General features: G+C 43.3%; 1 protein-coding gene and 1 pseudogene across 7 annotated transcripts in view; both read right to left on the bottom strand.

The window, feature by feature from the left end:
• Positions 1–24,643, bottom strand: part of LRIG2 (leucine rich repeats and immunoglobulin like domains 2) — a 191,585-nt gene that overhangs the window by 77,303 nt on the left and 89,639 nt on the right. The gene's annotated exons all lie outside the window — the stretch shown is intronic.
• The window catches only part of LOC144577074 (pyruvate kinase PKM pseudogene), a 38,666-nt pseudogene continuing 24,260 nt past the window's right edge, over positions 10,238–24,643 (bottom strand). Inside the window, exon 1 of the transcript XR_013520338.1 lies at positions 10,238–24,643. This exon is cut by the window's right edge and continues 24,260 nt beyond it. The product of XR_013520338.1 is annotated as a pyruvate kinase PKM pseudogene (transcript).

The following is a 24,643-nucleotide window of genomic DNA, read 5'->3' as shown; positions in this document are numbered from 1 at the left end:
ACCAAGACAAAAATATGCCAAATTGCAGGGTCTCTATCGCCAGCGGCCACGGAGGACTCCTGTCTCTCCAACCCGTGGCCCCGAAAGGAGGGTGCCAAGACCTTTTATACCCGTAAAAATTACCTTGGGAGTGAGGGTGAGGGGCAGGGGTGGGGGTGAGGGGTTTCAGACATTCCAGTGGATTCCTGGGCGAACATGAGAGTGAGGGGCTCTGGGGACTTTTTGATATTCTGATTGATACTTAAGTGGTTCACAAAAGTCAAGATTAGCATTTGTTTACACATTATTTGGGTAGGGTGGAAATTACAGTCCTTAATTACTTATTCACATTTGGCTTATAGAGAGCGGTTTCAATAGAAAGCCGAGGTATGGTTGAGGTATGCAGTTTGATGGGGCTTTCACCATGTCACAGGGCCAGTGCACTCCAGCGGGGGCACCAGAACAACACTCTGTCTCCAAACAAAATCACGGTTATAAAGATGATGACCAGGTGTGGTGGTGGGAGCCTATAATATCAATTTCCTGGAAGGCTGAGGCAGAGGGATTGCTTGAGCCCAGGAGTTCAAGGCCAGCCTGAGCAACACAGCAAGGCCCTTTCTCTAAAAATAAAAATAAGTCAAAAACAAACAAAAAATAAAAGATGTCAAATTTCTCAGGCTGATTTATAGATTTAATGCAATCCCGATAAAAATCCCAAATGTGCAGGCCGGGAGTGGTGGCTCACGCCTGTAATGCAAGCACTTTGGAAGCCAAGGCGGGCGGATCACCTGAGGTCAGGAGTTCAAGACCAGCCTGACCAACATAGTGAAACCCCGTCTTAAAAAAAAAAATCCCAAACGTGCATGGTATTCTAAAGTGAAAATAATCACAAAGAGGCTCTCAGGGTTAAAAATGTAGAAGAACTTGCTCTACCAGGTATCAAGATGTGTTTTAAAGCTATTGTAATTTAAAGGTGTAATTATGTCAGAGAGAAAGTTTGCAAGACCCTTTCTCTAAAAATAAAAATAAATTAAAACAAACAAATACTGAGCACGGTGGCTCACACCTGTAATCCCAGCATTTTAGGAGGCTGAGGCAGGCAGATCACAAGGTCAAGAGATCAAAACCATCCTGGCCAACATGGTGAAACTCCGTCTCTACTAAAAATACAAAAATTAGCTGGGCATGGTAGCATGCGCCTGTAGTCCCAGCTACACAGGAGACTGAGGCAGGAGAATCACTTGAACCCGGGAAGTGGAGGTTGCACTGAGCTGAGATGGTGCCCACTGCACTCCAGCCTGGCAACAGTGTGAAACTTCGTCTAAAAAATAAATAAAAGATGTCAATTCTCTCAGGCTGATTTATAGATTTAATGCAATCCCAATAAAAATCCCAAATGTGCATAGTATTCTAAGGTAAAAATAATCACAAAGACACTCTCAGTTTTAAAAATGTAGAAGAACTTGCTCTACCAGGTATCAAGATGTGTTTTAAAGCGACTGTAATTAAAAGGTATAATTATGTCACAGAGAAAGGTATATCAACTTTTGGTACATATAAGGGACTTGATTAGAACACTTGATTTATGACAAAGGTAGAGCTTCAGAGCAGCTGAGTAAGGATATACTCCTCAATTAACAAGCAGGCCTGGGGTCATTAGATAATCATATGGAAAAAAATGAAATCGGTGTGAAACCCTTTCTCACACCATACGCAAAAGTCAACTCAAAGCAGAGTGCAGTGGCTCACACCTGTAATCCCAGCACTTTGAGAGGCTGAGGTGGGCTGATCACCTGAGGTCAGGAGTTCATGACCAGCCTAGGCAACATGGTGAAACCCCATCTCTACTAAAAACACAAAATTAGCCAAGTGTGGTGGCATTCGCCTGTAATCCCAGCTGCTCCAGAGGCTAAGGCAGGAGAATCACTTGAACCCAAGAGGTGGAGTTTGCAGTTAGCCGAGATATCGCCATTGCACTCCAGCCTGGGCAAAAAAGAGAGAAACTCAAAAAAAAAAAAAAAAGAAAGAAAATGAGGAAGAGGTATAGAGATAGACGAATAATCAAACAGAACAGAACAGAGTCCAGAAATAGAATCATGTACACCAATAAAATGGATATAAGACAAAGATCACATAACAAGGCAGTAAGAAGGGGTAGATTAATCAACAAATATGCTAGAACAATTGGTTATTCGTACACATAAAAATAGACTCCTAATTCACACTGTAATGACACCAACCCCTAATAAAGACCCAAATGTCAAAAGCAAAACTTAGAAGAAAAATATTGAGAATTTCTTTATGCCCTAAGAATAGAGAAGATGTGACAGAGTATTCCTTGTCCACAAAATCTATTCTTTCTTTCTTTTTTTTTTTTTTTTCTGAGACGGAGTTTCACCCTTGTTACCCAGGCTGGGGTGCAATGGCACCATCTCGGCTCACCACAACCTCTGCCTCCTGGGTTCAGGCAATTCTCCCGCCTCAGCCTCCTGAGTAGCTGGGATTACAGGCACGCTCCTGTAATTTTTTGTATTTTTAGTAGAGACGGGGTTTCACCATGTTGACCAGGATGGTCTCGATCTCTTGACCTCGTGATCCACCTGCCTCGGCCTCCCAAAGTGCTGGGATTACAGGCTTGAGCCACTGTGCCCGGCCCATTCTTTCATTCTTCTATAATAATCATGTTATAATGGGCACATTTCCCAGCCTCCTCTGCAGATAAGAGCGGTAATGAAATTAAGTTCTCACAATGAGATGTGAGCAGATATGTGTGCCACTTGCAGCTCTGGGATTTAAGACATTAGGTATGTTTCTTCTGTGGTCTCTTTCTCTTTCTTGCTGGTTGGAATCTGAATACAACAGTGATTTGACTTTGCAATGTGGTGATATGCCAAGGGGATGGCAGACCCACGAGATGCATGAACCTGAGTCCCAGAATGCCTATGTACAGCAAAGCCACCTCAGCAACCTGGACTGCCCATCTAGGGATGGTTTTGTAAGAGAGAATGAAATGTCTTTGTTCTTTAAGCCACTGTATTTTGCTGTCTCTTTGTTACAGCATCTCAGTCTTTGCTAACACTGAAATATTTTGTAACCATGATGATTCAAAGAGCACCAATTCAATGAGAAATGTTGATAAATCAAATACATTAAAATGAGGCTGGGTGCTCACCCCTGTAATCTCAACACTGGGAGGCCAAGGCAGGTGGATCACCTGAGGTCAGGAGTTCAAGACTAGCCTGGCCAACATGGTGAAGCCCTGTCTCTACTAAAAAATACAAAAATTAGCCAGGCATGGTGATGGGTACCTGTAATCTGAGGTAATTGGGAGGCTGAGGCAGGAGAATCACTTGAACCCAAGAGATGGAGGTTGCAGTGAGCTGAGATCATACCACTGCACTCCAGCCTGAGTGACAGAGCAAGACTGTGACTCAAAAAAAAAAAAAAAAGAAAGAAAGAAAAAGAAAAATTAAAAACATCAGCACTGGCTGGGCGCAGTGATTCATGCCTGTAATCCCAACACTTTGGAAGGCTGAGGCAGGAGGATAGCTTAAGCCCAGGAGTTTGAGACCAGCCTGGATGGCATGGTGAAACCCCATCTCTACCAAGAAAAAAGAAACTAGCTGGGTTTAGTGGCTGTTTGTGTAGCCCCAGCTACTCAGGAGGCTGAGGTAGAAGGATCACCTGAACCTCAGGAGGCTGAGGCTGCAGGGAGCTGTGATCACACCACTGCACTCCAGTCTGGGCAACAAAGTGAGACCTAATCTCCCAAGAAAAGGAAAAAAGAAAAATATTAGTACCACAGTAACACGAAACACCATAAATAATTTGAATACAAGCCATGATCAAAAGAAAATGTGTATAATGCCTATTCCGAATATATTTTTTAGAACTCTTCAAATTAATGGAGGAAAGATAACCCAATGGAAAAATAGACAAAGAAAATAAACATGAAATTACAGAAGGAACATGAATGATCAAATAAACATTTAAAATGTTCAACCTGGCCAGGTGCAGTGGCTGATACCTGTAATCCCAGCACTTTGAGAGGCCAAGGCTGGCGGATCACTTGAGGTCAGGAGTTCAAGACCAGCCTGGCCAACATGGTGAAACCCCATCTCTACTAAAAATACAAAAATCAGCCAGGTGTACTGGCACACATTTGTAATCCTAGCTACTTGGGAGGCTGAGGCAGGAGGATTGCTTGAGGCAGGAGGATTGCCTGAAATTGGGAGGTGGAGGTTGCAGTGAGCTGAGAGTGTGCCACTACACTCCAGCATGAGCAAAAAAAAAAAAAAGAAAGAAAGAAAAGTAAAGAAAAAAGAAAACAGGTAGATGTAGTAGCATCACAGATAAATCTAAAAACAATAGCAAATGGAAAAAAGCAAACTGCTAACAGATATGTGTAATATATCCAAAATACAGGAAATTCAAAATATGCAGAAAATACTGGGTAGGAAATATGTAGTAAAAACATGCACAGGAATGACAAATACCCAACTCAAAAATGTTGTGACCTCTGGAGAAAAGATGAGGAATGAGTTTATGTGTGAACGTGTGGGTACATGCTTTCTGCTGTCTTAGTAGAAGAAAAATCACCCTCTACATGTGGGCCTCCAGAGAGAGAGGCAAAACCCATGAGACCCTTTATATGTTCCTGTAGGCTTTTAAACGGTCCTATTTACAATTCAGTTTTGGCCAGGCGCGGTGGCTCATGCCTATAATCCCAGCACTTTAGGAGGCTGAGGCGGGTGGATCACTTGAGATCAGGAGCTTGAGACCAGCATGACCAACCTGGTGAAACCCATCTCTACCAAATACAAAAAATTAGCTGGGTGTGGTGGTCCATGTGTGTAATCCCAGCTACTTGGGAAGATGAGGCAGGAGAATCTCTTGAACCCAGGTGGCAAAGATTGCAATGAGCCAAGATTGCGCCATTGCACTCTAGCCTGAGCAAGAGTGAAATTCCATCTAAAAAAAAAAATTCAGTTTTAAGTCTCCTTCCTTATGTTACAAGTTTTTTCGAGTAACCCTTAAACATACAGCAGTAAGTTCTTAAACTTCATCAAGTATCAGAATCATTTGGAGGGCTTGTGCCTGGGGCAGTGGCTCACACCCGTAATCCCAGCACTTTGGGAGGTCGAGGTGGGTAGATCACTTGAGCTCAGGAGTTCAAAAACAGCCGGGGCAACATGATGAAACCCTGTCTCTGCTAAAATATAGAAAATTAGCCAGGCATGATGGTACACACCTGTAGTCCCAGCTACTCAGGAGGCAAGAGAATCACTTGAACCTGGAAGGTGGAGGTTGCAATGAGCCAAGATCACACCATTGCACTCCAGTCTCTGTCTCAAAAAAAAAAAAGAATCACTGGGAGGGCTTGTTAACATATTGTTGGACTGGCTGATTCGGTAAGTCTAGAGTGGAACCTGAGAATCTGCATTTCTTCCAAGCTCCCAGGTGATGCTGAAGTGGCTGGTCCATGGATTATACTTGAAAACCACACTTTGAGACCTACAGTAAAGTCTATCTATGTAACACAGGTGTTTTTGTGGTTGTGAGGAATTAAGGGGCAAAACACTGAAAGAAAGTGTGCCATTTTCTACATTCTCTTTGGGCTGAGGCCAGCACAGAAGCTCATAATTCTAGGTGGTGAATAGGAGTGTTGACAGGGCAGCAGGTAGGAGCCAGATGTCAGGAGAACTAGTGTGGTAGAACCCCCTTTCTTCCAAATACATGCCTGAAGAGGTAAGTACAATGTAATCGGTTGAAAAATCAAAGCGTGCCCCTCATGTTCCCACCCCAGTCCCCATCCTCAGCACAAACTTGTTTCATACCCGGAAGGTATGGGGAGGAGGGGACTGAAAATGCTGACCTCCATCCCATACCCAACAAACCAACCTATCCCTGGGCTGCTTGATCTTCTGAGCTAACCTGCAGCGAGTCCCATTTTTGTGCTTTCAGCTAGCTGGGCCACTCCCCAGACCTGCCCCTTTATCCTTTCAAGCTTGGGAGGAAACCTCGCTCTCACTCTGGATGAGACACTTGTGTTGGTTTAATGGTCTCTTGGGAACCTCAGAGTTTGATTATTCTCAGCAATCAGCAGGGGCAGTCATGCGTTTCTGGGCCCTCCAGCCTCCCTCTGTTCACCAGCTTTCCAGGCTAGGAATGTACCCACAAACCCTTGAGCTGACTGAAAGCCCAGGGACCTTTCGTGCGTGCTTGCATGAATGCATATGTGTACATGCCCAAGGGGGAGCTAAAGGCCAGTGCACAGATGGCCAGAAGCCTGGCTGGTCATTATCTCCAAGCCAGAACCTTCCTGTCCCTAAATGGGACCCTGGCACTCTGTCAAACAGCCAGACTCTCTCTATATATAATGACATTCTCACTGATTATCCTGATGATGCCCCAGGCGACCTGGGCCCATGGAGGTTCATCTGCTGCCAACGGTGGTTCCCAGTTCCACTCCGCTGTGGAAATGAGGATGTCCCTGCAGCTCCCCTAGCATCTCACTTCCCCAGAATAATGCCTATCCCCAAGGGACCCTGATCATGGAGCTGAACTGAGATGACAGCAACAGTTTATTAATTGGACTAATGAGAGGCCTGGGCAGGGAGAGAAAGAGAAACTGGACGAGTGAAGAGGAAGGGGATGAAGAGAGAACGCCCTGCAGCGCAGGAAGACAGGACTAGAGTTAACACTGGAGCCAGCGGCTCACTTTCTGAGTCTTTGGGGAGTGGGTGGGGAGGGATTTAGAAGATGGTTTTACAAATTTCATATTCTGATAGGAGACATGCTTTTTTTTTTTTTAATACAGAGTCTTGCCCTGTTGCCCTGGCTGGAGTGCAATGGCGTGATCTTGGCTCACTCCAACCTCTCCCGCCGGCGTCAAAACTATTCTCCTGTCCCAGCCTCCGGAATAGCTGGAATTACAGGCACCCACCACCACGCCTGGCTAATTTTTGTATTTCTAGTACGAATTGTCTCCCCATTTTACAGATGATTGAAAGGAAATTAAACAAATTTGCATGTAAGGTCACAGTGCTAGTCAAATATGGAACTCTGAGTCAATATTCTCTTCCCTGCATTATATTCACCATTTTTATATGTGTGTAAAATATAAGTGTGTATATAAACTCTAAAGTGCACAATATGTAATCTGTAAGCGCATTTATCATACCCAATTTTATACCAATAGAGATGGGGTTTCACCATTTTAGCCAGGCTGGTCTCAAGCTCCTGACCTCGTGAGGCTAACAGGGCAGTCTGCACTGGCAGCTGCATCCCTCCTGTTTGTCCTCCTGAAGCAGTTCCAGCTGACCAGCCACTGGGAACCTGCTGCTTAAGCAGCTGGTAATGAGCTGCAAAACAGAACAAGAACAGCCAGGCAGGCAGCGGTCAGCACCCTCCCGGGACATTAAACTGTCCTTGCAGAGAGGAGCCAAGGATGAAGGACAGAGGAGCACAGCTGATGTATGCATACCTAGCTATTCTCTGCCCTGGGCTTATTTCATTTTTGCAAAAAATAATGAATGCTATTACTGAATGCCATAGGAAAAAAAGAGAAAAAAATGCTTATAAACAAACTATACGGAAGAAAATTAAATAAAAAGTGAAACTTGCCCTCCCAGCCACTCCACCCACGAGGGATAGCCATGGTTAATTTAGCCTTTGTTGTTGTTTCTCTTTTTGTACCTTTTCTGTGTAGATGTTGGTGTACATGTGAGCTTAATTTTTTGTTTTTTTTTATTATCTAATACAAAGTAGGAGTTATATGTTAATCTTCAATATGATAACTAGCTCTTAATTATTTTTTTTTTTTTTAGATAGGGTCTCGCCCTGCCTCCTAGGCTGGAGTGCAGTGGCATGATCATGGCTCATCGCAGCCTCAACCTCCAGGGTTCAAGTGATTCTCCCACCTCAGCTTCCCAAGTAGCTGGGACTACAGGCCTGAGACTACAGGTGCATCCCACTACACTTGGATAATTTTTTTATTTTTTATTTTTAGTAGAATCTTGTGTTTTTTGTTTTGTTTTTTTAGTAGAGTTTTGCTGGTCTTGCTTTGTTGCCCAGGCTGGTCTTGAACTTCTGGCTTTAAGTGATTCTCCTGGCTTTAAGTGATCCTCCCACCTCAGCCTCTCAAAGTGCTGGAATTACAGGCATAAGCCACGTCACCCAGCCCCTCTGCAACATTTTTAGCAATTTGTGTTTCCAACAATAGTGTATAAACCTAGCCAGCAATAACTTGTTTGGTAGTTAAAAACAAAACATGCTAGTATGTCAATTGTACAAATATTTTTCTCATTCCCTTTCCTTAGTGTTTTCCTCTGTTTTTTATTAAGTTTACAACCTTTGACCCATGCTTATTACACAGAATTCCAGAAATTTGTCAGTAGATGAGAAACGGGAGGGAGAGTTTATGGCTAATCCACAAAGATACGCAAAGGTGCAATATTACTCTGTAAAAGGTGATACCAGTTTTTACACGTATATTTACAAGAGTTCATAGGTACACCTCATTAGCTGGCAAAAGAATGGACAAGCAAGGCTCCTTGCGAGGTGTGGAATCTCATTTGATCCTCAGATAATAGTGCAATTAGGAAAAGCACACATTGTCTCCCCGTTTTACAGATGATTAAAAGGAAATTCAACAAATTTGCATGTAAGATCACAGTGCTAGTCAAATATGGAACTCTGAGTCAGTTATCTCTTCCCTGCATTATATTCACCATTTTTATATGTGTGTAAAATATAAGTGTGTATATAAACTCTAAAGTGCACAATATGTCATCTATAAGCACATTTATCACACCCGATTTTAGGATTTTAAAGGTAATCTGAGTGTGTGCAATACAATATATATAAAACACGGAAGATGGTGCAGGAGGCACTAGGAGGTAGTAAAAAAAAGCCCCACCTAAATGTGACCTGGCAGGTCCTGACAACTACACAGATGTGCCAGGGACTAAAGAGCACTGGGAAATGTTGAATTCTAAAAGCGATCTCTTGTAGTCATGGTTCTGGAGCAAACAATACACAACAGGGGTCAAGTGCATGCAGTTTTGAAGTCAGGTATACGTGGGTTGAGGTCCTATCTTAGCCACGTACTAGATGTGTGATCTTGGACAACTAAGTTCAGTTCTCTGGGCTCCAGTTTTTTTCATCTGTAAGAAGAAATAATATTCTCTTTATTATGAAACGAGACAATGTATGCAAAACATCTCTCAATGTGCTTGAAACATACAATTCTCAATAAGAGTTATTATTATTTGTATTATGTGATTGACTATATCATTCTTACTTGTTTAGTTTCAACAAAGTTCAGCTGTACATAAAACTAAGCATATGGCTGCAGCAGTGGTAACCATGAAAGATTAATGCAGTGGTTCTCAGCTCTGTCTGCCATTAGAATCACCTGGCGAGCTCAAAACAAAATGCTTCTATCTAGGCCAATAAAATCAGAATCTCTGAAGGTTCTGAGAATCGATGGGTTAAACAGAGGCTTTGAGTGTGAAGTTTTCAGGGCTACTAAAAATCAGTAAGATTATGTGAAAATCAAGGCTTTTAGTGAGTCCTCTGAATTTTTGTTATGACTGAAGAGGATGGTTGTTGTTCGAGCCCTTTCCACTTTCCCAGGAGTCCGGTTCTACATCTGGACATCAAGAATCCTGGAAAAGGTGATTCTTTCCCTGACTTCAGGGGTCAGGCAAGCAATCCCTAAAGGCGAAGGTGACATTGCATTTTATCCACTGCCATTACGATTGGTGCATATGGCCAAAGCTGTTGTAATCAGGGTGATTCTCCGGACTGGCGGAAACACCGGGACAAAAATGCCATCTTTCTGCTGAGCATAAAGAGAAGACAGGAAGGTAGCCCATCTTGGGACTCCAAAGGAGGTCAGTTTCAGTATGAAGATAGCCGAGAAGAACGAAAGACATTGTTTTGGGGCTGTATCAAGTCTCATCTAAAGTTAGCTGCCTCTGGACTTGTCAGCATAACGAGGTGATAAATTCTTTATTCAAGTCTATTTTTCTGTTAGTTGAAACTGAAAGCATCCAAACAGAATAACTTTCCTTATGTAGGGTGTGAGAACAATGAAGAGGGAAGCATGCCTGGTGTTTCTTTCTATTTTACAAGAAAATAGCAAGCATTTTGCTGGAGCCTCTTCCTGCCCTTTCTAAAACCAATAGCCCAAGGCTGACTTCCCAAGCAAAAGCAAATAAACAATAAACAGAGTAGAAACTCCTCTTCGTTCTTTTTTTTTCAGTTGATGATTATTTTTTATTTTATTTTATTATACTTTAAGTTCTAGGGTACACGTGCAGAACGTGCAGGTTTGTTACATAGGTATACACATACCACGATGGTTTGCTGCATCCATCACCCCGTCATCTACATTAGGTATTTCTCCTAATTCTATCCCTCTCCTATAATTCCTCTTCTTTCAAAGTCATAACCAGTTTGAGCTCAGGGTCTCTTTGGACTTGTGGTGAAAGTCTCAGGTTCTCCATGAGGTGGAGTCACACCAGCATCCTCACCACAGCTCTGACCCTGTCATTCTGCTCACACACTTTCCATGGCTCTTGAACAGCCATCGGGGCCTCTCACAATCTGGCTCCATCCTCACCTCCCACTGTACCACCCTGTTCTCTCTTCACATGGTTTGCTTTTCTCCAAAATCTGACATGCTTTCACGTTCCATTCTCCAGCGCCCTTGGTACATGCAGTTCCCTTTGCCTGCTATATCCTTTCCCCCTTCTCTAAGTGGCAGTCTCACCTATCCCGCAAGGTCCAGCCCAAATGCCACTTTCTCTGTTTTCCCAGGCAGGGCTAGGGGGCCTTCCTCCGTCCTTTCTTTTTTCTTTTTTCAGATGGAGTCTCACTCTGTTGCCGAGGCTGAAGTACGTTAGCGCCATCAGGCTCACTGCAGCCTCAACCTCCCCAGGCTCAGAAGGCACTCCCACCTCAGCCTCCTGAGTAGCGGGGACTACAGGTCCCAGTAGCACACCACCATGCCCAGCTAATTTTTTTTTTTTTTTTTTTTTTTGTAGAGACAGGGTTTTCGTATGCTCAGTATGTTGCCCAGGCTGGTCTCAAACTCCAGGGCTCAAGTGATCCATCCACCTCCACCTCCCAAAGTCCTAGGATTATAAGTGTGAGCCACAGCACCCGGCCTCTTTGATCCTTCCATGGTACTTCGTACACATCTTGTGGTAGGGTCAATGTGTTTTGATACTCATCTCCCCACCAGACCATGAGTGCCTCAGCAGCAGGGCCTCTGTCTTTTCATTTCAATACCCTAGAGAGGCAGAATAAAGTGACGGGTAAATAAACTGCTTCTGGAAGAGTCTAGAATAAAATCCCAGCTCTATCACTTATTATCTCTGTAACTTAAGGTAAAATGCTTAAATTCTCTTTGCCTCAATTTCTTCAGGGCACGGTGGCTCATTCCTGTAATCCCAGCACTTTAGGAGGCCGAGGCAAGTGGATCACCTGAGGTTGGGAGTTCAAGACCAGCCTGACCAGCACAGAGAAACCCCATCTCTAGTAAAAATACAAACTTAGCTGGGCATGGTGGTGCATGCCTATAATCCCAGCTACTTGGGAGGCTGAGGCAGGAGAGTCGCTTGAGGCCAAGAGGCAGAGGTTGTGGTGAGCCAAGACTGCGCCATTGCACTCCAGCCTGGGGAACAAGAGCAAAACTCTGTCTCAAAAATAATAATAATAGAGTACATGACTGTTAGGACTAAACAAACAGTATACTCCATCTAAAGACCTCTGAGTGCCTTGTACGGGTTAACTATGATGATGACGATGATTACAATGACAATTGCTATGAAGACAACAGTTCATTTCCATTCTAGTGCACATTCTAAGCTAAGCACATGTTGTTGAAAATGAACAAAGACCAGATTTCTTTTTTCTTTTTTGAGATGGAGTCTCGCTTGGTTGCTGAAGTGCAAGTGGCACCATCTCAGCTCACTGCACCCTCTACCTCCTGGGTTCAAGCAGTTCTCCTGCTTCAGCGTCTTGAGTAGCCTGGACTGCAGGGTGCACCATCACGCCCAGCTAATTTTTGTATTTTTAGTAGAGACAGGGTTCTGCCATGTTAGCCAGGATGGTCTCAAACTCCTCACCGCAAGTGATCTGTCCACTTTGCTCTCCCAGAGTACTGGGATTACAGGCGTGAGCCACCACACCCAGCTTATCATTTTCTATAAAAGATTCAAACAGCACAAAAAAAGAAAACTAAGTCATGCCTTCTACAGTCCTACCTTCAAAGGTTACTGCTTATAATTTCCTGTATTCCCTTTCACACATTTTCTTTTTCTTTAATTTCAGCTTTATTGAATTATAATTGACATACCATAAACTGCCTATATTTAAAGTGTACAACTTGGTGAGTTTCAACATATGTATATACCTGTGAAAACATAACTACAGTCAAGATAAAAAAAATGCACTATCCGGCTCCCACCTGTAATCCCAAAACCCTGGGAGGCCGAGGTGGGTTGATCACAAGGTCAGGAGTTGGAGACCAGCCTGACCAACATGGTGAAACCTCGTCTCTACTAAAAATAGAAAAATTAGCCAGGCATGGTAGCGTGCACCTGTAATCCTAACTGAGGCAGGAGAATTGCTTTAATCTAGGAGGTGGAGGTTGCAGTGAGCCAAGATCATACCACAGCCTGGGCAACAGAGCCAGACTCTGTCTCAAAAAAAAGCACTATCCATCACCCATTATTCCTCATGCTCCTCTGTAATCCGTCCCTCACTCCCCTACCCACCAACCCTGTCTCCCTGTCTGCGGCAACCACTGACCTGCCTTATGTCACTATAGATTAGTTTACACATTAAACTTTTGTTGTTTTTGAGATGGAATCTCGCTCTGTCACCAGGCTGGAATGCAGTGGTGTGATCTCGGCTCACTGCAAACCTCCACCTCTCGGGTTCAAGTGATTCTCCTGCCTCGGCCTCCCAAGTAGTTGGGATTACAGGCACCCACCACCATGCCCAGCTAATTTTTTGTATTTTTAGTAGAGACGGGGTTTCACCATGTTGGTCAGGCTGGTCTCGAACTCCTGACCTCATGATCCTACTGCCTCAGCCTCCCAAAGTGCTGAGATCACAGGTGTGAGCCACTGTGCCCAGCCACTAGACTTGTGTATAAATAAAATAGTATAGTATGTACTCTTTCTTCATGGCTTCCACACAGTCTACTTTTTTTGAGGTCTGTCTACATTGTTATGTGTATCAATAGTTGATTCATTGTCATTCTTTTGTATTTCCATGGTATGGATGTACCTCAAGTTGTCTATCGATGCATTATTGATGGACATTTGCGTCATTTCCAGTTTCTGTTTATGACAAATAAAACTGCTCTGAATGTTTATGTCCAAGTCTGTGTACACAGACGAACCAATCTGATTTGAGTAACTGTTAAAACAACAACAGCAGGCTGGGCGTGGTTGCTCACGCCTATAATCCAAGCACTTTGGAGGCCAAGACAGGCAGATCACCTAAGGTCAGGAGTTCAAGACCAGCCTGACCAACATGGTAAAACCCTGTCTTAAAAAACAACAACAACAACAGCCATAAGTGACTGAGCGAGGACCTGGGTAGAGAGGTAGTGGCAACATGGGAACTATTTCTTTTCTTTTTTTTTTTAGAGATGGGGTTTCACCATGTTAGCCAGGCTGGTCTCAAACTCCTGAGCTCAGATGATCCACCCGCCTTGGCTTCCCAAAGTGCTGGGATCACAGGTGTGAGCTACCACACTCGGCCAGGAGATGTTTCTTTATCAATGTGTATAGCAAACATTTTAATAAAGTTGTAAACATCCAGTTATCCAAATGTTTCCTTTTTTGTTTCTCTGTTTTTTGAATGGATTCTTGAACTGTTGCCGGGGCTGGAGTGCAGTGGTGCAATCTCAGCTCACTGCAACCTCCTCCTTCCAGGTTCAAGTGATTCTCCTGCCTCAGCTTCCCAAGTAGCTGGGACTACAGACACCCACCAGCACACCCAGCTAATTTTTTGGATTTTTAGTAGAGATGGGGAGTGTAGTTTTGTTACATGGACATATTTTGTAGTGGTGAAGTCTGGGCTTTTAGTGTATCCATCACCATCAAGTAATTTCTCATCCCTCAGCCCCCTCCCACCTTCCGAGGTTCCAACATCTATCATTCCACACTCTGTATAGGCGTACACGTTATTTAGCTTCCACTTGTGAGAACATGTGTTATCTGACTTTCTGTGTACGAGTTGTTTTACTTAGGCAGTGGCCTCCAGCTCCATCCACAATGCTGCAAAAGACATGATTTCATTATTTTTTTATGGCTGAATAGTATCCCATTGGGTATATATACCAAATTTTCTTTATCCAGTTATGGTGATGGATACTTAGGTTGATTCCATATCTTTGCTATTGTGAATAGTGCTGAGATAATCACATGAGTGCAGGTGTCCTTTTGACATAATGATTTATTTTCCCTTGGGTAGATACCCAGTAGCAGGATTTCTGGATAGAATGGTAGCTATATTTTTAGTTTTTTGAGAAATCTCCATACTGTTTTCCATAGAGGTTGTACTAACTTACATTCTCATCAACGGTTTATAACCTATTGAACTATTGGCATTGAAGTCAGTAATAGCATGTTAATATCTAGGGAGGTTTCAAAATATTAACTGAGTGTTCGTGGGCAAATTACCCTCTCTGTGCTTCATTTTCTTCATCTGTGAAAATAGAATAATAACAGTACCAACTTCATAAGATTATGAGAATTGAATAAGTTCACATATGTAAAATACATAAAACAGTATGGTACACACAAGCGTTACATAAGCACTTGTTTTATTAGTTATTAGCCAAAGGCATTAGTGTGTATATCAGACCCTGGAGAGGAAAGGGGTTGACGTGGTAGAGAAGTAAACACTGCAAAAGTGAATCTGACCATCATTTATTTCCCAATGCCTCATTGCTAACTCCATTTGCAGGCACCTCTTCCTTTTGCCTTGGCCTCCCCAGAAACTCAATTCCCCTCAATTCTGCTACACAAACATCTGACCTCTCTACTCCCTATTCAACCCCAGGCCTTCTTTGCAGAGCTAGCTTTGTGACTGTGCTCTGCTATCCTGGGAGCGATTTCCCCAGATCCAACCCCTTAGGACTACTTTAAGCTCTCTTTTCCTTTTGCCTTCCCTGGTAGCTTCTGAGAGGAGCACGGAATAAGATATTTATTTATTTCCCCACCAAATAGAATTTTGTTATCTCTCTTAGAAGGAAGAAGAAGCGGCCAGGCGCGGTGGCTCACGCCTGTAATCCCAGCCCTTTGGGAGGCCGAGGCGGTTGGATCACAAGGTCAAGAGATCGAGACCATCCTGGCCAACATGATGAAACCCCATCTCTTAAAAAAAAAAGAAAAAGGAAGGGCCGGGTGCTGTGGTTCAAGCCTGTAATCCCAGCACTTTGGGAGGCCGAGGCGGGTGGATCACGAGGTCAAGAGATCGAGACCATCCTGGTCAACATGGTGAAACCCCATCTCTACTAAAAATACAACAAAAAAATTAGCTGGGCATGGTGGCGAGCGCCTGTAGTCCCAGCTACTCGGGAGGCTGAGGCAGGAGAATTGCTTTAACCCAGGAGGTGGAGGTTGCGGTGAGCCGAGATCGTGCCATTGCACTCCAGCCTGAGTAACAAGAGCGAAACTCCGTCTCAAAAAAAAAAGGAAGAAGAAGCAACAATCAATCCTTATGTTAAATGGCAATTTTAATTATTTTGACTCATAAACATTTTAAACACATTTAAAAATACATATTTTAAACATATTTAAGTATATTTTATCCTCCGTATTATGAAATTCCACTGGTGCAGTGCCTAGGTCTTGATATTTTAATGAGTGAAGTCTATGAAAATTAGGTTCTAAATGCTAATCAGTGTTTCCTAATTCTGAGGAAGAAGTCAGGAAGGACGTAGTCAGTTCATTTGACCACAAATACAGCACTGACTCTGCCTAGGAGAGGAAGAAAATAAACAAAATGTGAACAGTGCCGCCCTCTCAGCCTCAGCTGACACCAGAACATTATCTCCTCCACTGTCTCCTGAGGGCCTGAGCAGATGCAGAAGCCCTTGTTCTTGAACAATTCAGGGGGCTGGCAGGAAGGTCTCCAGGGAGATACTCGACCTCTTGCCACTAAATGCAGTTGGAGTTTCAAGTGATTAATGGAAAAGCAAAACAGGAGACTACATTTACAGCCCAAACTGTGGAGCGTATCATACCAGTTGCACCTGATTATACTGCTAAGTGTTCCAAAACCTCATCAGCCTGAGACTACAGAATCAGGTCACATTTTCTTTAATATACAACTTTCAATGATTCCAATCTTCTCTGGAATATGAGAGGCTACTGGTTTTTTTTTTTGGTTTTTTTTTTTTTTGAGTCAGAGTTTTGCTCTGTCACTCGTGTTGGTGTGCAACGGTGCAAACTTGGCTCACTGCAACCTGCCTCCTGGGTTCAAGCGATTCTCCTGCCTCAGCCTCCGGAGTAGCTGGGATTACAGGAATGTACCATACTCCACACTCGGCTGATATTTTGTATTTTTATTAGAGACGCGGTTTCACCATGTTCCCCAGGCTGGTCTCAAACTCCTGAGCTCAGGCAATCTGCCCACCTCGGCCTCCCAAAGTGCTAGGATTACAGGTATGAGCCACCGCACCCAGCCTGAGAGGCTAATTCTTATTCAGCTTCCCTTTTCTTAATTGTTTATTTGTTTGTTTGTGGCAGGAATACTGGGAGAAAGTCAGTGTGACCCTGGCATTTGCACGATTCCTCCCAAGGACACTTGCCACCCTTACTGTGCTTCATAGCTCTCAGGTCACTTGATGCCATAAAGGAACTGGCTTCTCTCTCCCCCAGATGTTTCCCCAAGCCTGGACACAGGCTCTACCCTTTACTCCCCAAAGAATACCTAAAACCAACAAGTAGGTGCCAGAAAAAAAAAGCCTGACAGAAGTCTTGAGGACCACAGAAGGGAATGACACTAAAATGGAGAAAAATCTAAACACGAGGGGGTGTCCCACTGCTCTTTGAGTCTGTTAGCCCACAGCCTCCCTTGGCATCCTCTACCTGGGCTGTCTTCATGGGCCTGTGACCTATGCCATCACACAGGTCTCCAGTCTTAGAAGGGGCTTCATGCAGCTGGGTGTGGTGGCTGACGCCTGTAATCCAAGCACTTTGGAGGCCAAGGTGGGCGGATCACCTGAGGTTGGGAGTTTAAGACCAGCCTGACCAACATGGTAAAACTCCATCTTTAAAAAAAAAAAGAAGAAGAAGAAGGGGCTTCATGCTTAGCATTCTGCTGTCATCATCTTGAAATTCTTAACAATTTTTACATAAAAGATACTCTGAATTTTCTTTTCTTTCTTTCTTTTTTTTTTTTTTTTTGAGACAGAGTCTCACTCTGTTGCCAGGTGCCAGGCTGGAGGGCAGTGGCACAATCTCGGCTCACTGCAACCTCCGCCTCCTGGGTTCAAGCAATTCTCCTGCCTCAGCCTCTGGAGTAGCTGGGACTACAGGCACCCAGCTAATTTTTGCATTTTTAGTAGAGACGGGGTTTCACCATGTTGGCCAAGATGGTCTTGATCTCTTGACATTGTGATATACCCGCCTCGGCCTCCCAAAGTGTTGGGATTACAGGCATGAGCCACCGCACCCCGCCTGATATTCTGAATTTTCATTCCGCACTTAGCCCTGCAAATTACGTAGTGGTTCATGCCTTCTAGTAACCCTTCTTCTCTTTAACCCCCTACCTGCCTGTGTGTGCAGACACCAGTCCCACCTCTTGCCAACAAAACCTCCATGATTATAGTCAACTCAGGCACACTATTGCTCTGGAGATGCAAAAATCCTTGCTCATGATGAAGACTTAGGATGAAATTGTCCTTCAAGAACCATAACCACAAGGTAGTGTATAAATTGCTTTGATTTTAATACAAACAGATAACCAGCATACATTAGGGGCAATGATGGCAAAATTATCCAAATGTGGTTATTTAAAGATCCAGATAATTGGTCCCATGTAGACCAAAAACCAAGCAAATAAATTTTTATTTAGAGATGTTTGTTTTGGTGAAAAGGCTTAGCGTCACTTAGATGGACTCACCCTGTACATGAGGGTGTTTGGGGGAGAGGCTAGAGTGTTTCGTGCAACAAAAACATTCCATTTATTTTATTTTATTTTGAGACAGAATCTTGCTCTGTCACACCCAGGCTGGAGTGCAATGTCGCGATCTCGGCTCAGTTCAACCTCCACCTCCTGGGTTCAAGCAATTCTCCAGCCTCAGCCTCCCAAGTACCTGGGATTACAGGTGCCTGTCACTATGTCCAGCTAAATTTTTGTATTTTTAGTAGAGATGGGGTTTCACCATGTTGGCCAGGCTGGTCTCAAACTCCTGACCTCAGGTAATCGACCTGCTTCAGCTTCCCAAGGTGCTGGGATTACAGGCGTGAGCCACCACGAACACAAAAACATTCTGAAGAATTTGGCTCCTACACTCACCTCCTGCGCACCTGCACTCTCATCTCCACCCCCAACTCTCCACCTCTCCCCCTCACACCCCTCCCCCTCCCCTACCTTAGCCCCTTAGGGCGATTTAAGTAATTTTCCAGACCTGACTCTGAAGATACATCCCCAGCAGGAGTCCCAAGGGTGGGTGGTAGAGGGGTGAAGACCCTCAGTCACCAGCTATAGTCTGAACTTGGGGAGGGAAAAAGGCAAGAAGAAGGAGGAAATGGGTCACTGCCCACTGGCAGAGCAACTGCTGTGCCAGAGCTTTTATTCTTCAAACAAATCTTTGCTCTCTTCACCAGTGACCCACATGAACTGTCATTCCCAACTGCAATAAAGTGGGGCAAGGGCTGAGAAGCGCTGACTCCACAGCTGTGTGTGGGCTAACAGTTCCCTGGCAGGAGAAGAAAGACTGAAAGACGTAGTGGTTTCGGGGAGGCAAAAGAAACAAAGATTAAAAAACAAAAAAACAAAACCCTCTGAAAAGCCTAATTGCCTCAACACCAAAACTTTGTCATTTTTTTTCTTTCTTTTTTTTTTAATTGCATCTAAGGTTTTGGGGTACATGTGAAGAACATGCAAGATAGTTGCATAGGTACACACGTGGCGGTGTGATTCGCTGCCTTCTTCCCCTTCACCTATATCTGGCATTTCTCCCCATGCTCTCTCTCCCCAACTCCCCAGCCCCCCGCTGTCCCTCCCCTACTTCCCCCCAACAGACCCCAGTGTGTGATGCTCCCCTCCTTGTGTCCATGTGTTCTCATTGTTCAACATGCACCTATGAGTGAGAACATGCGGTGACTGATTTTCTGTTCGTGTCAGTTTGCAGAGAATGGTGGTTTCCAGGTTCATCCATGTCCCTGCAAAGGACACAAACTCATCATCTTTGAGGGCTGCATAATATTCCATGGTGTATATGTGCCACATTTTCCCAGTCCAGTCTATCATCGATGGGCATTTGGGTTGGTTCCAGGTCTTTGCTATTGTAAACTGTGCTGCAATGAACATTCATGTGCACGTTGAGATTACAGGACTGAGCCACTGCACCCGGCTGTCATGTATGTCTTCTTTTGTAAAGTGTCTATTCGTATCCTTCGCCCACTTTTGAATGGGCTTGTTTTTTTCTTGTAAATCTGTTTGAGTTCTTTATAAATTCTGGATATCAGCCCTTTGTCAGATGAGTAAACTGCAAAAATTTTTTCCCATTTTGTTGGCTGCTGATTCACTCTAAGGACTGTTTCTTTTGCCACACAGAAGCTGTGGAGTTTCATTAGATCCCATTTGTCTATTTTGGCTTTTGTTGCCAATGCTTTCGGTATTTTAGTCATGAAGTCCTTGCCTATGCCTATGTCCTGAATGGTTTTGCCTAGATTTTCTTCTAGGTCTTTTATGGTGTTAGGTCTTATGTCTAAGTCTTTAATCCATCTGGAGTTAATTTTAGTGTAAGGTGTCAGGAAGGGGTCCAGTTTCTGCTTTCTGCACATGGCTAGCCAGTTTTTCCAACACCATTTATTAAACAGGGAATCCTTTCCCCCTTGCTTGTTTTGTCGGGTTTGTCAAAAATCGGATGGTTGTAGATATGCTGTTTGCCTCCAAGGCCTCTGTTCTGTTCCATTGGTCTAGATCTCTGTTTTGGTACCAGTACCATGCTGTTTTGATTACTGTAGCCTTGTAGTACAGTTTGAAGTCCAGTAGTGTGATGCCTCCTGCTTTGTTCTTTTTGCTTAGAATTGACTTGGCTATGTGGGCTCTCTTTTGGTTCCATATGAAGTTTAAGGTGGTTTTTTCCAGTTCTGTGAAGAAAGCCATTGGTAGCTTGATGGGGATAGTGTTGAATCTGTAAATTACTTTGGGCAGTATGGCCATTTTCACAATATTGATTCTTCCTAACCATGAACATGGAACGTTTCTCCATCTGTTTGTGTCCTCTCTTATTTTGCTGAGCAGTGGTTTGTAGTTCTCCTTGAAGAGGTCCTTTACGTTCCTTGTGAGTTGTATTCCTAGGTATTTTATTCTCTTTGTAGCAATTGTGAATGGCAGTTCGTTCTTGATTTGGCTCTCTTTAAGTCTGTTATTGTTGTATAGGAATGCTTGTGATTTTTGCACATTGACTTTGTATCCTGAGACTTTGCTGAAGTTGCTTATCAGTTTCAGGAGATTTGGGGCTGAGACGATGGGGTCCTCTAGATGTACAATCATGTCGTCTGCAAATAGAGATGATTTGACTTCCTCCTTTCCTATTTGAATACCCTTTATTTCTTTTTCTTGCCTGATTGCTCTGGCTAGAACTTCCAGTACTATATTGAATAGGAGTGGTGAGAGAGGGCATCCTTGTCTAGTGCCAGATTTCAAAGGGAATGCTTCCAGTTTTTGCCCATTCGGTATGATATGGGCTGTTGGTTTGTCATAAATAGCTTTTATTATTTTGAGATACGTTCTGTCAATATCTAGTTTATTGAGGGTTTTTAGCATAAAGGGCTGTTGAATTTTGTCAAAGGCCTTCTCTGCATCAATTGAGATAATCATGTGGTTTTTGTCTTTGGTTCTGTTTATGTGGTGAATTATGTTTATAGACTTGCATATGTTGAACCAGCCTTGCATCCCCAGGATGAATCCTACTTTATCATGATGGATAAGCTTTTAGATGTGCTGTTGCAATCGGCTTGCCAGTATTTTATTAAAGATTTTTGCATCTATGTTCATCATGGATATTGGCCTAAAATGTTCTTTTCTTGCTGAGTCTCTGCCAGGTTTTGGTATCCGGATGATGTTGGTCTCATAAAATGATCTGGAAAGGATTCCCTCTTTTCAGATTGTTTGGATTAATTTCAGAAGGAGTGGTACCAGCTCCTCTTTGTATGTCTGGTACAATTCAGCTGTGAACCCATCTGGACCTGGGCTTTTTTTGGGTGGTAGGCCCTTAATTGCTGCCTCAACTTCAGCCCTTGTTATTGGTCTATTCAGGGTTTCGACTTCTTCCTGGTTTAGGCTTGGGAGGATGCAAGTGTCCAGGAATTTATCCATTTCTTCCAGGTTTACTAGTTTATGTGCATAGAGTTGTTTGTAATAATCTCTGATGATGGTTTGAATTTCGGTGGAGTCTGTGGTGATATCCCTTTATCGTTTTTTATTGCATCTATTTGATTATTCTCTTTTCTTTTTTATTAATCTGGCTAGTGGTCTATTTTGTTGATCTGTTCGAAAAATCAGCTCCTGGATTTATTGATTTTTTGAAGGGTATTTTGTGCCTCTATCTCCTTCAATTCTGCTCTGATCTTAGTTATTTCTTGTCTTCTGCTAGGTTTTGAGTTTGTTTTTTTTTTATCTTGCTCCTCTAGCTCTTTCAATTTTTATGATAGGGTGTCAATTTTAGATCTCTCCTTGCTTCTCATGTGGGCATTTATTGCTATATATTTTCCTCCAGAGACTGCTTTAAATGTGTCCCAGAGATTCTGGTATGTTGTGTCTTTGTTCTCATTGGTTTCAAAGAACATCTTTATTTCTGCCTTCATTTCATTGTTTATCCAGCCAACATTCAAGAGCCAGTTATTCAGTTTCCATGAAGCTGTGCAGTTCTGAGTTAGTTTCTGAATTCTGGGTTCTAACTTGATTGCACTGTGGTCTGAGAGACTTTTATGATTTCTGTTCTTTTGCATTTGCTGAGGAATGATTTACTTCCAATATGTGGTCAATTTTAGAGTAGGTGTGATGTGGTGCTGAGAAGAATGTATATTCTGTGGATTTGGGGTGGAGAGTTCTGTAAATGTCTATTAGGTTTGCTTGGTCCAGGTCTGAGTTCAAGTCCTCGATATCCTTGTTAATTTTCTGTCTCATTGATCTGTCTAATATTGACCATGGGGTGTTAAAGTCTCCCACTGTTATTATGTGGGAGTCTAAATCTCTTTGTAAGTCATTAAGAACTTGCCTTATGTATCTCGGTGCTCCTCTATTGGGTGTGTATATATTTAGGATCATTAGCTCTTCTTGTTGCATTGATCCTTTTCCATTATATAATGCCCTTCTTTGTCTCTTTTGATCTTTTGATCAAAGATCAAAATAAGTCTATTTTATCAGAGATGAGAATTGCAACTCCTGCTTTTTTTTTGCTCTCCATTTGCTTGGTAAATATTCCTCCATCCCTTTATTTTGAGCCTTTGTGTATCCTCGCATGTGAGATGGGTTTCCTGGATACAGCACACTGTTGGGTTTTGGCTTTTTATGCAATTTTCCAGTCTGTGTCTTTTGATTGGAGCATTTAGCCCATTTACATTCAGGGTTAATATTGTTATATGTGAATTTGATCCTGCCATTTTGATGCTAGCTGGCTGTTTTCCCCATTAGTTGATGCAGTTTCTTCATTGTGTTGATGCTCTTTACCATTTGGTATGTTTTTGGAGTGGCTGGTACTGGTTTTCCTTTCCATGTTTAGTGCCTCTTTCAGGAGCTCTTGTAAAGCAGGCCTGGTGGTGATGAGATCTCTGAGTACTTGCTTGTTCGCAAAAGATTTTATTTTTCCTTCACTTATGAAGCTTAGTTTGGCTGGATATGAAATTCTGGGTTCAAAGTTCTTTTCTTCAAGGATGTTGAAGATTGGCCCCCGCTCTCTTCTGGCTTGTAGGGTTTCTGCTGAGAGATATGCTGTGAGTCTGATGGGCTTCCCTTTGTGGGTAACCTGACCTTTCTCTCTGGCTGCCCTTAGCATTTTCTCCTTCATTGCAACCCTGGTGAATCTGACGATTATGTGCCTTGGGGTTGCTCTCCTTAAGGAATATCTTTGTGATGTTCTCTGTATTTCCTGGACTTGAATATTGGCCTGGCTTGCTAGGTTGGGGAAGTTCTCCTGGATAATATCCTGAATAATATTTTCCAGCTTGGATTCATTCTCTCCATCACATTCAGGTACATCTATCAAATGTAGTTTAGGTCTTTTCACATAGTCCCATATTTCTTGGATACTTTATTCATTCCTTTTTACCTTTTTTCTCTAATCTTGCCTTTGTGTTTTATTTTATTGAATTGATCTTCGACCTCTGATATCCTTTCTTCTGCTTGGTCAATTCGGCTGTTGAAACTTGTGCATGCTTCACTAAGTTCTTGTGTTGTGTTTTTCAGCTTCATCAATTCACTTATATTCCTCTCTAAGTTGTCTATTCTCATTAGCATTTCGTCAAATCTTTTTTCAAGGTTCTTAGTTTCTTTGCATTGGGTTAGAACATGTTCTTTTAGCTCACAGAGGTATCTTATTACCCACCTTCTGAAGCCTGATTCTGTCAATTCATCACACTCATTCTCCATCCAGCCTTGATCCCTTGCTAGTGAGGAGTTGTGATCCCTTGTAGGAGGAGAGGCATTCTGGTTTTGGGTGTTTTTATCTTTTTTGTGCTGGTTTATTCCCATCTTTGTGGATTTATCCACCTGTCTTCTTTGTAGTTGTTGACTTTCAGATTGGGTGTCTGAGTGGACGTCCAGTTTGTTGATGATGAAGTTATTTCTTTCTGTTTCTTAGTTTTCCTTCTAACAGTCTGGCCCCTCTGTTGTAGGACTGCTGAGGTCCACTCCAGGCCCTGGTTGCCTGGGGATCACCTGCAGCAGCTGCAGAACAGTAAGGGTTGCTACCAGTTTCTTCTTCTGCTATCTTTGTCCCAGAAGAATACCTGCCAGATGTCAGTCTGAACTCTCCTTTATGAGGTAACTCTTTGCTTATACGGGGGTCGGGGAGCTGCTTGAGGGGACAGTCTGTCCTTTATATGAGCTCAAGTGCTAAGCTGTGAGCTCCATTGTTCATTCAGGGCTGCTGGGCAGGTACGTTTAAGTCTGCTACAGCAGAACTCATAATCTCCTTTTTTTCCCAGGTGCTCTATCCTGGGGAGATAGGGCTTTATTTATGAGTTTCCATTGTGCTGCTGCCTTTTTTTAGGGCTGCCCTGCCCAGCAAGGAGTCACTGTCTGCCTGCAGAGGCTTTGCTGAGCTGCCGTGGGCTCCACCCAGCTGCTGTGTGAACTTCCCTGCAGTCCTGTTTATACAGGTGTAGTTAGAACTGCCTCAGCAATGTTGACCCACCTCTGTAATGGCGGACTCTCTCTGTAATGGTGGGTT

The sequence above is a fragment of the Callithrix jacchus genome, chromosome 7 (genome assembly GCF_049354715.1).
Source record: "Callithrix jacchus isolate 240 chromosome 7, calJac240_pri, whole genome shotgun sequence".
In the NCBI taxonomy this organism is placed as follows: domain Eukaryota; kingdom Metazoa; phylum Chordata; class Mammalia; order Primates; family Cebidae; genus Callithrix; species Callithrix jacchus.
Note: the sequence above shows the minus strand (reverse complement) of the source record. Positions and strands in the feature narration are given on the sequence as shown.